Source organism: Sminthopsis crassicaudata, chromosome 5 (genome assembly GCF_048593235.1).
Source record: "Sminthopsis crassicaudata isolate SCR6 chromosome 5, ASM4859323v1, whole genome shotgun sequence".
In the NCBI taxonomy this organism is placed as follows: Eukaryota; Metazoa; Chordata; class Mammalia; order Dasyuromorphia; family Dasyuridae; genus Sminthopsis; species Sminthopsis crassicaudata.
In genome coordinates, this window is record NC_133621.1 from 92665215 (window position 1) to 92679716 (window position 14502).

At 34.1% G+C, this 14502-nt stretch overlaps 1 protein-coding gene across 6 annotated transcripts in view; it reads right to left on the reverse strand.

Moving 5' to 3' along the window:
• Positions 1-14502, reverse strand: part of CUL1 (cullin 1) — an 84196-nt gene that overhangs the window by 47252 nt on the left and 22442 nt on the right. The window lies entirely within an intron of this gene.

Consider the following 14502-nt stretch of genomic DNA (forward strand, 5'->3'; position numbering starts at 1 on the left):
TTTAAGTAAAACGAATACAAAAGACCTATCAACATTTTTTAAAAGGAACAAGAAATTGAAACAAAATGTTACATGTTAAGCCTTCTCCCCGCCCCAGGGCAATTGGGGTTAAGTGACTTGCCTAGGGTCACACAGCTAGGAAGTGGTAAGTGTCTGAGGCCAAATTTGAACTCGGGTCCTCCTGAGTTCAGGGCTGGTACTCTACCCACAGCATGTTTTACATAGCAATAATGTACACTAACGGAAATATGTGTGTGTGTGTGTATACATCAAGACATGCATGTTCTATTATGGTTCAAAAATGTCCACTTGAAGGCAAGTACTTCCACCAGCAATTCCACGTTGGGAATAATCAAATAACTATGTTCATTAAGTAAAATAAAATGATACTTTTGCTGCTTATCAAAACCTAAATGTTTTCCAAACACATTTTAATGATTTACTACCATCCTCTACATTCTGCTTTCACAAGACAGAGAAAAATATATTTCTATTACTAGGTCTTCATGTTTCAGTTGATTGTGAAGGATATAAATGATATTCTACATTGTGGAAGCACTACTCTCTTAAAAGTGGCGGCAGTAATGAGACTTATATGGTTTATATTGTTATAATGTACATATACATTAAGACAGTATATATCATACTTGATTAAGTTAAAAGACAATCCAAACTAATTTAAAAAACCATGAATATATGCATCCTGAAAAAACTCTCAAATATTAATAGAAAGCTTTAATTTATTTTCCCCTCCCAATATATGTAATTTCCTACTGAAATGCATAGTCACTATCCTAGCATTTAAAGTTGTGACCTTAAAGATTTATAACTATCAAAATTTTAGAACTTGAAAAATGCTAGAATTTAATTATTTAAGCCAAATGTTCTCAAAATATGGTTCACTGTCCATGAATTTTCCCCAAGTATTCCATGTAAGCTATACCAGATCATAAGACTTATTAGCATTGGAAAAGATCTTAGTTTCCCAATCTAATATGCAAAATGAAAGTGTTTCACAAGAATTTTAAAACTGAGATCAATGACTTGATGAACATTACACAAGAATAAAAGGCAGATAAAAGATATGAACTTGGATCTACAGACCTCAAATCACAGGTTTCTTCTGCTTTACCAGGAAGCCATTAAAATTCTGTGTAAATTTTAAGTGCTCTAAGTATATCCCACTGAAGATGCATAATATAAAGAAGTAAAATTAAACACATAGCCATTAATATAATGGCATTTATAAAATGGGGGGGGGGGGAAGTCCACTAGAAAATTAGGGTGGTAAGTTATTGATGACGTCTTTTATAAAGTAGTGGTCCATGAAATACTAGAATCTACACTGAGATTTCAAATTGCACTGGTCTTTGTGGTCAAGAGTTTTATATAAAAGTTCAAGATCATTTAAAAATCTACTATACTTTATATGAAAGGACCTAAGATGGAATGATCTGAACTGGGAAAGACCTTTGGAGATGATTAGTCTAATCCAAATCCAAACACAAACAATTTCCATTTACAATATCCTTGTCAATGACTATTTAGCTTTTACTTCAATTCTAGTGATAGGAATTATGATTTCCCAAGACAGATCATTTCACTTCTAAAATGCTCAAAGTGTTAGAAAAATTTTCCATCTACATTACTTTGGTGTACACCAAGACTACTGAACTTGGATATGAATTCAATATCCAGGCTTTATTATCTGTGTGACTTTGAGCAAATCATTTAACCTAGGGGGACCCTTAGTATAACTTTGTCAAAGGAGTATTAGCCTAAACGATCTATGGTCCCTTCCAGCTCTTTACATAATTCTACAAAGAATCTAATGATCAAGCCACTCTATGTAAATCTTTCTGGTATTTCTATTTCTTTTAGACAATCTCATCCCTCTTATACATGAGATCTGTCTTCAAGAGTCTGAAGAGCCATCTTTCCCCCAAAAGTCTTCTCTTGACTTTTAAAAGATCTAAAACCATAAAGGTTTTTTGATCATCAAAAAACTCACTCAACACTCACAAGTCTTTAGAACTGATATTATATTCTAAAAACAATCTTATTTCTGCAGTATGAAACAGTAGGAAAAAGCAAAATATCTGAATCAGAGGACCTAGTTTCAAGAGAAGGCCTTAGAATTCTGGAACTTACTAGGTGAACATGGGCAAACCATTTTACTCTGGGCCTCACTCAGGTTTTCCATAGGTCAATTAAGGATACTCACTTAGAACCCAGCTTCTTAAACTGTGGTTCATGACTCCATGTGGGGTCTCATAAGTGAAACATGGGTATTGTGGAATTATGATTTATTATCAGGAAATGATTGATTTGTATACCTATTTTATATACTTATGTATATACCAAGTCTTTTTCAGGGTGGCTCATCCACCTTTGAAGTCTATCTCCCCTGTGGCTCCTGGGTCACATAAAAAGTTTCTGGATGAAAAGAAGTTATGAGTGGGAAGAGTTAAGAAGTCCCAACCTGGAAAGACTTCTAAGGTTTTTTCCAGCTCTAAATTTCTTAACAAGACAATCTCATAAGCCTCAATTTCCTTGGTTGTAAAATAATAAGATTGAATTACAAGATGCTTAAAGGCCCTTCTGGCTCTATATTTCATGCTTTTTATGTTATCACCACCATCACTCCCAATCACTTTGTTCCACTTAAGATCACAGTTCACAGATATATTCAACTTCTATCAATCTTTTTAAAAAGCCATACAACTACCTTCCTTCTTTTATCACTCAGGAAAAGTTAACTACTTCTTATTCCCCTTCTCCTGTACACTTTATTAGTAACTCAGAAAATAACTAATAATAATTTCTGGATCATAGAAGGGCAATATCAGAAATTTATAAATATTAGTGTCAACCTAAGAAGCATCTGAAAAGTCAAAAATTCCTTTCAGAACTTTTACATAAGATAAATTTCCTCATTCTTCCTCCCCCTTAAATATTGTCACTCAAAATCAAATAATGCACCAACTTCATAAGAATTTACTATTTTTTTACACCATTTCTACAATGCTATTTCCTTATATTTTCATTAAAAAAAAAAAAAAACAAAAACAGTATTTTCAATTGTTTCATGGAGAGCTGAAATTAGTTTTTTAATAAGTTAGCCTGGGAATCTCATCACCATTTTAAACATAGTTACTATATGAAAACATATCTAATTTCCAAACAGCTGGCTCATTAAAAAAATGTTTGGAACACAAACTGAAGACTTCCTGTACTGACTGTATGTAAATAGCTAGAGCAAATAATATTTACAAATCAGATTTACAGATTTTTAAGACCTAGAAGAGATTTGTGGAAATTAAAGGAATTGGAAATCAAAAGAACCTAATCCTTAAAGCTACAGGACAGAAGAGAAATAATTTGCCAGATATAAACTAGTTAATTACAGAACTAAGTCTAAAATTATCTTAAACCAGATGTACTCTCCACTATACAACTCCAATTTGACTTCAGCTTTTAAACACTTCTATTGCCCAATATTGCTCATCAACAATGAAATAGCCAAATGGCAGGCAACCATAAGAAAGTTACCTAAAATGTGTAGGTATTCCAACATTTCAACCATGGGCACAGAATAGTTACTCTTAAGAATTTACAATTTATCATTTGATCTTCTGATCATTTGTATTTTAAGGAAGATTAAAAAAAAAAAAAAACACTTCTCAGATTTAGAAGAATGTTGCAAACAGGAAAAGTGTAAAATGAAAAAAAAAAGTACATTACTGTATTTCTAATAGGAACATTTAAAAGAAACATATTGTAAGCACAAAATAAAAAAACAAAAAACCTGCCAATCGTGGACTTTAAACTTAGTGAAGGCAACCAAAATGTTTTCAGATAGACTCCTTACTATTAGCTGAAATAAAACCTCACAGATGGCTTTTGGAATTGTAACAATGAAATTCCATTTCAATAAAGAAATAATTGATATTTAGTAGTATTTTAAAGTCTAGAAAGCACTCTGTATACTCATTTCAACAAGTAAGTCTATAGAAGACGCTCTACAAGTATCATTATTTTTAAAAAATTCTTTTTTCTTTTGTGAAGCAAATTGGGGTTAAGTGGCTTGCCTAGGATCACACAACTAAGAAATGGTGTCTGAGGGCCAGATTTGAACTCAAGTCTTCCGGACTCCAGGGATGGTGCCATCTAGCTGCCAAAGGTACCATAATCTCTTCCAAATTTTCTATCATCTCCAAGTCATCAAAACACATTTTTTTTAAAATAGTGATAAGTGAGATCAAGATAACATTTCACTTTGCTATTCTGAAAGAACATGGTAAGACAAGTTAAAAAAATAAATGAGAAGCTCTCTTGTAATCAAATAGCCTTTTCAGAAAAGTTCCTCAGAAGTAAAGTACTGGGGGCAGCTAGGTGGCTCAGTGGATAGAGCACCAGCCTTGAATTCAGGAGGACCCAAGTTCAAATCTGCTCTCAGACACTTAACACTTCCTAGCTGTGTAACCCTGGGCAAGTCACTTAACCCCAGTTTCAGGGGAAAAACAAAAACAAAAACAAAAATAAATAAGTAAATAAGTAAATAAAATAGAAGTAAAGCACTTCATAAATTATATTCTATCTGATCAGGACATGGTTTTTTCATCTTGGCTCCAATGTTTTCCATATTTCAATTATAAACATTTCTTCTAGCCACAATATATTCTTAAACTGTTTCATATTCCATATATTCCAGTGCAGGTGCCTAAAATATTGGTTAAGTGTTAGCTGAGTATGAATAACAAATGAGGAAGTAAAGGAAAGGATGTTCAAGAAAGAACAACTATTCCACTAGAGATTATACATTTCTAGATCTGAAAGGTATTGAAGTTATTGGATCTGGAGAGCAACATGATCAAGGAGTTATATGCTTTCTAGTAGTGAATACCTAATATTTGCCAAATGAGTTATTGGTTCAAGAAAGAGTAACTTCAAAACAGTAGGTGAGATAACTAAGGCAGGGAGACTTGTTAAAAATAAATCAAGCTGCAGGCAGAAATATCTCAAACTATAGTGGAACCAATGAGAATGGAGAAAGAGGATAACGATTTTGTGGAAAAAGAAGCATTGTGATTTGGTTTGAGTCAGTGATTTTGGTCAAAACAAAAGATATTTTAGTTTTAATGCTGATGTCTTCTGTATATTTACATGTGTACATACACATATATACAATATCCATGTATTTCAACAGTAAGCAGGAGATAAATAAGAGAAGAAAATAAAAAATTTTGACAAAAACTGCTGGGAAAATTGGAAATTAGTATGGCAGAAACTAGGCATGGACTCACACTTAACAAAACATATTAAGATAAGATCAAAATGATTCCATGATTTAGGCATAAAGAATGAGATCATAAATAAATTAGAGGAACACAGTATAGTTTACTTCTCAGTTTGTGGAGGAGGAAGGAATTTGTGTCCAAAGGAGAACTAGAGATCATTATTGATCACAAAATAGAAAATTTTGCTTACATCAAATTAAAAAGCTTTTGTACAAACAAAACTAATGCAAACAAGATTAGAAGGGAAGTAACAAATTGGGAAAATATTTTTACAGTTAAAGGTTCTGATAAAAGCCTCATCTCGAAAATATACTAATTAATTGACTAATTTATAAGAAATCAAGACATTCTCCAATTGATAAATGGTTAAGGGATATGAACAGACAAATTTCAGATGATGAAATTGAAACTATTTCTACTTATATGAAAGAGTGTTCCAAATCACTATTGATCAGAGAAATGCAAATTAATACCACTACACACCTGTCAAATTGGCTACAATGACAGGAACAAATAATGATGAATATTGGAGAGGATGTGGGAAAACTGGGACACTGATGCATTGTTGGTGGAGTTGTTAAAGAATCCAACCATTCTGGAGAGCAATCTGGAACTATGCCCAAAAAGTTATCAAACTGTGCATACCCTTTGATCCATCAGTGCTACTACTGGATTTATATCCGAAGGAAATACTAAAGAAGGGAAAGGGACCTGTAGGTGCTAAAATGTTTGTGGCAGCCCTTTCTGTAGTGGCTAGAAACTGGAAAATGAATGGATGCCCATCAATTGGAGAATGGTTGGGTAAATTATGGTATATAAATGTTATGGAAAATTATTGCTCTGTAAGAAATGACCAGCAGGATGATTTCAGAGAGGCTTGGAGAGACCTACATGAACTGATGCTGAGTGAAATGAACAGGACCAGGAGATCATTATACACTTCAACAACATTACTGTATGAGGATGTATTCTGATGGAAGTGGATATCTTCAACATAGAGAAGATCTAATCTAATTCCAATTGATCAATGATGGACAGAATCAGCTACATCCAGAAAAGGAACACTGGGAAATGAGTGTAAACTGTTTGCATTTTTTTGTTTTTCTTCCCAGGTTATTTTTACCTTCTGAATCCAATTCTTCCTTTGCAACAACAACAACAAAAAAATTCGGTTCTGCACATATATATTGTACCTAGGATATACTATAAGATATTTAATATGTATGGGAATGCCTGCCATCTAGGGGAGGGGATGGAGGGAAGGAGGGGAAAATTCGGAACAGAAGGGAGTACAAGGGATAATATTGTAAAAAATTACTTATGTATATGTACTGTCAAAAATGTTATAATTATAAAATTAATTTTAAAAAAAGAAAGAAATGTAGAAATTGGAAAAAAAAGAAAATAAAGAACTTTGCTATTTTTACATGAGTAATAATGCCATTAAAAAAAATAATACTTACTAGAAGCCAAGAGAATATTATGAGATATATACTCTGATAAGTAAGGAAAAGGGCCCACAACTTTAAACTATAGTAGCAATAAAAACAAGAGAATAAAAAAAGACACAACTTGAGTAGATAGCAAATAAGGCTTATTAAAAATGTTGGAGAACTGCACAGTATCAAAAGTCTGAGGCACAAGAATTTAGTTTAAGAAAAATGGCTATGGACAGAATCAGCCACACCCAGAAAAGGAACACTGGGAAATGAGTGTAAACTGTTTGCACTTTAAAAAGTTATAATAAAAAAAATAATAATAATTTAAAAAACAAGAAAAGAAAAATGGTTGCAGGTGTAGTTGTATCCCTACTGTCACTCCATTCTGTGAGTCATCTTGAAATGAAGGCAAAGAGAAGCTAAGAGTTTCCAAAGCTCTAATTTCTTTGATTATATTACTATAATTATCTCATTTAAAAATTTCAATTTGTTATATATTCTTTATGTACTGATAACACACATACCCTGCTTGTCACTAATTGACTCTGCAAAAAATCCAAACAATACCAGGGACAGTTAGTTCCCCAGGAACACTCTTGACAATTTGTGTTTGGGGTTATAAGACTGGTCAAACAATGTTACAGCAGAATTTTGCAACATTATATGTGTTGTTACAATATATTCACAGAACTATCACAAAACAACCTGGTTAAGTCAGGGCAGTTTTATGTTGATAAGTGCAGAGATAATATACATGGGCAGTTACGAGCATTGCAGCCTTTTTTTTTTTTTTTAAATCTCACATTTTCTCTAGTGCTTCCATATTATGAATATTTTAATATTTAGGTTTAGTGTTTCTACTTCAAAAAAATCAATTTATATCATTTTTCATGCGATGAGCCAAATGACAATTTCCTGAAGGGGAAAAAAGTCACATTCACAAGTGTTTGTATGTACTGTATGTGTATTTTTACTGGGGACCTACTAGCTCCCATTAAGATGGAGATGTCTAAAACTAAGTCCTTAAACAGCGAAAAACACCTGTCTCATGAGGAAAAGAGTTTTAAAACTTCCAAATAAAAGATCTACAGAGTCACCCTGCTGACCTCATTGTTGTATACCTGTGAAACTTGGACAGGATACCAGCACCATGCTAGGAAACTGAATTGCTTCTATTTGAATTGTCTTAGAAAAATTCTGAAGATCCCCTGGCTAGGGTAAGTTACCAGACCCTGAGGTCCTTTTTTCCCCCTGGAACTAAACTGCCAAGCATTCCAATGAATGCCAAAGATATGCTTACCAAAAAGATTATCTTATGGAGAACTCACAAAGGGCAAGCCGTGATATAAGGACATGCTCTTAAGAACTTTAGATTCAATTGTATGACATGGGAAACACTGGCACAGGACCATCCAACACGGTGTGCCCTTCTCTATAAGCAAAGCAGAAGAGTAAGCTCAGAAGAAATGGAGAGATGCACAAAATTAGAGAAACCACCCCAAATGTTCATAGGTACTATTTATGACTGGTCTATGGCAGAGCATTCTCAACTTGGATTGGCCTGATCAGCCACAGTGGGATACCCTGTAACTTGGCTCTAACGTAGACATGTTTTGATCCTTTTTGAGAAGGAAGGACAACCAACCAACCAACAACTGAAAGCTTGAGAATTTGACCAATTTAATTTATGCAAATATAACATCATGTTATGAATAAACATATCTGATGCTTTGTCCAAGTATTTAATAAATGCTCATAAAGATGTCATGACAAATTTCTGGCACTATTAACACTTTTGAGGCAAACTTTGCATCTATAACTAGCACTTTTTCGTTTTTGTTTTTTCTTAACAGAAGAAAATGCAGAGGTATTTGAAGACACATAAAATTGTCATTAAAAAAAAGATCAAACATATACCAGTGAAACACATCAGCAATGGCATAATTCCAAATACTAAGTTCTTTCTTTTCCTATCTAAATATACTAAAGATTTTTAAAAATTAATTTGGGCCTGTGATTTCATTGGTGAAAGAAGCTTCCATTGAAAAGAAACTATCAGTGAAGATTAGCCACTGCTGGAAAACTAAGAGTAAGGGTGGGGAACCTTTTTCTGCCAAGGACCATTTGAATATTTATAACATCATTCCAGGCCATGCAAAATTATCAACTTATAGAACTCAAGCAGTGGGAGGTTATACCTAGCTTTCAGCTCATCATCATTTGCAGATAAATGGATGCTTTAGCAATTATTAGGCAAAATTAAGATTTCATGGACCACGGACCTTATGCGAGCTGGTCTTAGGCTTCCTTAATCCTGATTTAGGAGTCTTGCAAAGTTGCTTAGAATCTTGGGGAGGGAAGAAAGGTTAAGTGACAAAGTTATACACCCAGTTTTTGACAGAGTTGAAACCTGAATTCTCAGGTCTCCTTGACTCTTGTGATGCTTCTTTTCTTGAATATGTGTTTAAAATCCTGCATTATACTATTTACTTTTCACCTGTTGACTACTATTTAATCTAGACGAGAACTACAATGAGTGACGATGGAGTCAATCCAATTTGAAGATTTGAAAAAAAAATTATAGACCTTATTAATAAACAGCTTTCTAATTTATCCTTCATGCTTTGAATCCCTTCTGGATTCATATAGAAAGGATTCTCATGCTTCCACTAACTTCTTGAAAGCATGTAGGATGACACTGATAAAGATCTACCACTTGGTGGCATCTGAAAATATAGTAATATTATAGTAAACTCAGAGCAGCAGTGGAAATTCATTTTTTCAACTAAAAATCCTGGTTTACTGTATTACATACCGATTTATAGAATAAGTTCACTTCTTCTATCAAAGCTCAACTATGCCATTCCTTAATTGTTCTTTACCAGAATTCTTATAACTGGGTTTTCTGTATCATTTTTTTAGGCTCATTAAATATGATTTAACCATTTCAAAGAAATCTCAATGATGAAAATGCCCCAAAATGTCCTAGTCAAAATCCATCAAAGCACTCCTCCTCCCTCCCCAAATAACGTAATGAAATGTTGCAAACTAGGAAGAGTTCAAAACTACAGTCACAGTCAGTTGACATATACTTTTTTTTTTAATTTTTAAATTAATTTTTATAATTATAACATTTTCTTTGACAGTACATATTCATAGGTAATTTTTTTTTAAACAACATTATCCTTTGTACTCCCTTCTGTTCCAAATTTTTCCCCTCCTTCCCTCCACCCCCCCCCCCCAGATGGCAGGCATTCCCATTCATATTAAATATCTTATAGTATATCCTAGGTACAATATATATGTGCAGAACTGAATTTTTTTGTTGTTGTTGCAAAGAAGGATTGTATTCGGAAGCTAAAAATAATCTGGGAAGAAAAACAAAACAAAACAGTGCTCACAGTTTATACTCCTTTCCCAGTGTTCCTTTTCTGGATGTAGCTAATTCTGTCCATCATTGATCAATTGGAATTGGATTAGCTCTTCTCTATGTTGAAGATATCCACTTCCATCAGAATACATCCTCATACAGTATCATTGTTGAAGTGTATAATGATCTCCTACTTCTGCTCGTTTCACTCAGCATCAGTTGATGTTAAGTCTCTCCAAGCTTCTCTGTATTCTTCCTGTTGGTCATTTCTTACAGAACAATAATATCCCATAACATTCATATACCACAATTTACCCAACCATTCTCCAATTGATGGGCATCCATTCATTTTCCAGTTTCTAGCCACTACAAAAAGGGCTGCCACAAACATTTTGGCACATACAGGTCCCTTTCCCTTCTTTAGTATTTCCTTGGGATATAAGCCCAGGAGTAGCACTGCTGGGTCAAAGGGTATGCACATTTTGATAACTTTTTGGGCATAATTCCAGATTGCTCGCCAGAATGGTTGGATTCTTTCACAACTCCACCAACAATGCATCAGTGTCCCAGTTTTCCCACATCCCCTCCAACATTCATTATTATTTGTTCCTGTCATCTTAGCCAGTCTGACAGGTGTGTAATGATATCTCAGAGTTGTCTTAATTTGCATTTCTCTGATCAATAGTGATTTGGAAGACATATACTTCTTAAGAATAGAGAGCTGGTGCAGTGGGATAGAGTGCAAAGCCTGCTATTGGGAAGTGTTAGGGATCACAGCCCCAACACCTGAGTGGAACAGGCCTTATGTAACCAGCACTGCCTGTTCACCCGAATGGTGAACACTATAAATAATGAGGGGCGAAAAATGTTTGTGGCAGCTCTTTTTGTAGTGGCTAGAAATTGGAAAATGAATGGATGCCCATCAATTGGAGAATGGTTGGGTAAACTATGGTATATGAATGTTATGGAATATTATTGCTCTGTAAGAAATGGCCAGCAGGATGAACACAGAGAGGCTTGGAGAGACTTACATCAACTGATGCTGAGTGAAATAAGCAGAACCAGGGGATCACTATACACTTCAACAACAACACTATATGATGATGTATTCTGATGGAAGTGGATATCTTCAACATAGAGAAGATCCAATTCAGTTCCAGTTGATCAATGACGGACAGAAGCAACTATATCCAGAAAAGGAACACTGGGAAATGAGTGTAAAATGTTTGCACTATTGTCTTTTTACCCAGGTTACTTATACCTTCGGAATCCAATTCTTACCATGCAACAAGAAATTTGGTTTTACACACATATATTGTATCTAGGATATACTATAACATATTTAATATGTATGGGATTGCCTGTCATCTACGAGAGGGAGGGGAAAATTTGGAAAAGTGAATACAAGGGATAATATTGTAAAAAAAAAAAAAAATACCCATGGCAAATGTACTATCAAAAAAAAAATTATAATTATAAAATTTAAAAACAAAAAACAATGAGGAGTGAGAGCCAGGGTGGTGTGACTGTTTATTACAAAGACTGCAGGTACGCGGGGGGTGGGGGGTGGGGAGGGGTGGCGCAGCTAGGTGGCTCACTGGATAGAGCACCAGCCTTGAATTCAGGAGGACCCGAGTTCAAATGTGGTCTCAAACACTTAACACTTTCTAGCTGTGTGACCCTGGGCATGTCACAACCCCAGCCTCAGGGGGGAAAAAAAAAAAAAAAGAAAAAAAAAAGACTGCAGGTCCTTTTCTCAAAAGGTGTTTGTTTCTAATTACTACTTCATACATAATCATATTCTAGCCTATAGTAGATACATGATTCTCTACAGAAAGCTACACATAGATATAATATGAGCATTCCTTTCCTAATAAGGATATTCAAGGTATTCCCCTCTAAGGTCCAGCACACATCTCCTGGGAACTGCCACGTTAACTCCTTTGGGTGGGCCCTCCTTCCTCCCAGCACCATCTTGTTCATTCTTACAAGGCTACCCTCATATTACCTGAGCCATGCCCTGTGCGGATGTCCAAGGCTGGCGGGGGAGTTGGCAGGCCCTCTTACAGGGAAGACCTAAGTTTAAGTTCCACCTCAGATATTTACTAGCTGTGAGATCCTAAACAAATCACTTAAAGTTGCCTCAGTTTTTCTTATCTTTGTAAAATGAGCTAGAGAAAGCTATAGCCAATTATTCTAATATCTTTGCCAAGAAAACCTCAATTAAATTCGTATAGTCAGACACAATTGAACAACAATATAAAGGAAAGAAATCATAAAATGATATTCAAAGAAGCAAAACAAAAAGGTCTTACAATCAAGAATAACATACCCAGAAAAAAAAATGATATGTAATCACTCCTAACTCCTAATTTATAACTGAATTAATAAGATAGAGGATTTTAAACTATTTCTAATGAAAAGAAAGCTGCAAAGAATTTTGGAAATTCAACCACAGGAAAGAGAAATCTAGGAAAATAAATACTCATGACCAATCAGAAAATACCAAAATAATAATCAAATGCTTACATTCTAATAAAAAGGAGAGACAAGTGTCCCTTCTAAATTTTGCTATTTTCAGAAATAATAATAATAATAATAATAATAATAAGAAGAAGAAGAAGAAGAAGAAGAAGAAGAAGAAGAAGAGGAAGAGGAAGAGGAAGAGGAAGAGGAAGAGGAAGAGGAAGAGGAAGAGGAAGAGGAAGAGGAAGAGGAAGAGGAAGAGGAAGAGGAAGAGGAAGAGGAAGAGGAAGAGGAAGAGGAAGAGGAAGAGGAAGAGGAAGAGGAAGAGGAAGAGGAAGAGGAAGAGGAAGAGGAAGAGGAAGAGGAAGAGGAAGAAGAAGAAGAAGAAGAAGAAGAAGAAGAAGAAGAAGAAGAAGAAGAAGAAGAAGAAGAAGAAGGAAAAACAAATTCAAGTCCTGGAGGTGATTTTGTTCTAAAAGAGAAAAGGAAAGAGTAGGGAATAGCAATATATTACGGAAGTGAGAAGAGGAACTTAGTACTTCTAATTAATTGGGGCACTTAGGGGGTGGAGGAGGAGAGTACATTTTCTGATAAGATGAATGTCTGACTTTTTTCTGATTATACTTACGGGTTACAAAGAAAAACTTTCATTGGAGTAAAGAACTGAGAAAGTGTGTTTTTCTGACTCTATAATGCCACTCTATTTGGAATGATTGTGATATTAAAAAAAAAAAAGGATGAAAAGAACAGAAATGATTTTTTAATACACATAGAAAAGAAAAGGAAATTCAGATGTGAATGCTGAAAAATGGACAGTACTGAATTTAAAATTCAATCCCACTCCTCCCCTCCAAACCTACGTTATATATAGTAGATTCAATATTTCTTTCTCTTCTTTAGAAATGTTGTTAATGTCTTAAGTTCACAGTAACAAAATACTATCAGCAAAATCACGAAGTACAAAGAATTCACAAATCTAAATTTACCTTACAATGCACACCATTTATTAAATAATCATTTTTTAAAAGGTAACAAAGGATACAGCCATAACAATCTTATTTAAAAATATGATTACGCAACAATACAAGTTGGATGCAATATTAAAAACTTTTAAGGTATACTTTGTGAAAAGGTCTTCCTTTCCTTGGAATTATTACACATAATATTTATACCACTGCAGATAAGTTGATTTCTCATGTAATTCTATTCTGAAGGAGGGGGTAGTCTTTTATTTTTCTTTCTATCTGTAGGAGAGCATTTATTATGTGTTTTAAGTTTCATAAGCACTTCACCTTTAAAGGAGATATGATTAACATAATATTTAACAAATCTTACCATTCCTTATAATTCCCAATAACTTAGATATTTTACCAGTCTGATGCATAATTTGAGTAGCAAAACACATTTCATGGAATGTATATAGATTATATGAAGAAGTTTTAAAAGAAGTACTTGACCTACATTCTCAAAACAAATTTTCATTCAGGATCATTTAGAAATAAATTTAACACTACAAAGGACCTTAGAAAATCTTTTAATCAAAAAGGATTCAGTGACTTATGCAATATCACGCAAATAGTTAAATGTAGAGCTGAGTATTCAAGGTCTTTTTACTCCAGCTTTTACTGCTTTTCCACTATACTATGCTGCTGGTAATTGGGATTATGGACTATAATATACTCTTTTAAGTCAACCAAAATCTGAGTGCATCCTATATGAAACATATTAGAGAGAATACAAAGATATACAATGTGCATCTTGAAAATATGTGTTGAAAGAACATATCATCTAATTGGACATCAGACATAACTTACCCATGATGACATCATAAAACAGAAGAGAAATTAAAAGGTGGTTCATAACCAATTACCAAATAAAATGTACAGATATGAGCTACTATTGAAAAAGGAAATAGACTGGAGTGGTA